We start from the raw sequence: 796 nt of genomic DNA on the forward strand, positions 1-796 counted from the left end.
CCACTAGTTGGTGCCTAATTCACTTCTATATACTTCCTTTCAAAGCTCAAGGTTCCAGGATTATCTTCTGTATCTCTGTCAATTGGTTTTTCTGTTCTTTGTTGAAGACGGTCTGTGTCACTTGTCTGCCTATCCAGAATATTTTAATACTGCATTTTTTCCTCTTCTCCCCATCCTCTACAGAAATCCCACTGCATTCATTTTAGTAGGGTTTAGAGAGAGAATTCTCACTTCCCAAGGGGAAGACCCAGGTTGGGTTCCATTCTTGGCCACCCTCATGGACAGCTACCACCCATCTGTCAATGGAGGATTGTGGATGGCTATGATGCTGAGCAGGCTTCAGCAGAGCTTCCAGACTAACACAGACTAGGAAGAAAGTCCTGGTGATCTACTTCTGAAAATCAGCCAGTGAAAACCTATGGATCACAGTTGTCTGATTCCATCATGCATGAGGTTACCTGGAGCCTGGGGCTGACTCGATGGCAGCTAACAACAACAAAGGGAGAAAAGTTAGCTGCAAGTGTTCAATCTGTCCACTCTGCCTGGGAGTTCCCTGAGCCAGCCCCTCTGCCTGCCTTCCAGTTCTCCAACCTCCGAGAAGGCAGGAAACATGAAGAAATGATGGGGCTCATCGAGAAGGACAACCTTCTCCTCCGACAGGTAAGCACTGGGTATTGTTACACAGTCAGCCAAGTCACTGTTCTGGCTGTACCCCATGGTTCATGGCAATGGGGCAAGATGAAATTGGGAAATCCAGCTATTTTGTGGGCAGTACCCCTCATTTCAGGCAGTTCCT

The sequence above is a fragment of the Orycteropus afer genome, unplaced genomic scaffold (assembly GCF_000298275.1).
Source record: "Orycteropus afer afer isolate SDZICR_OR568_19922 unplaced genomic scaffold, OryAfe1.0 scaffold00136, whole genome shotgun sequence".
In the NCBI taxonomy this organism is placed as follows: Eukaryota; Metazoa; Chordata; class Mammalia; order Tubulidentata; family Orycteropodidae; genus Orycteropus; species Orycteropus afer.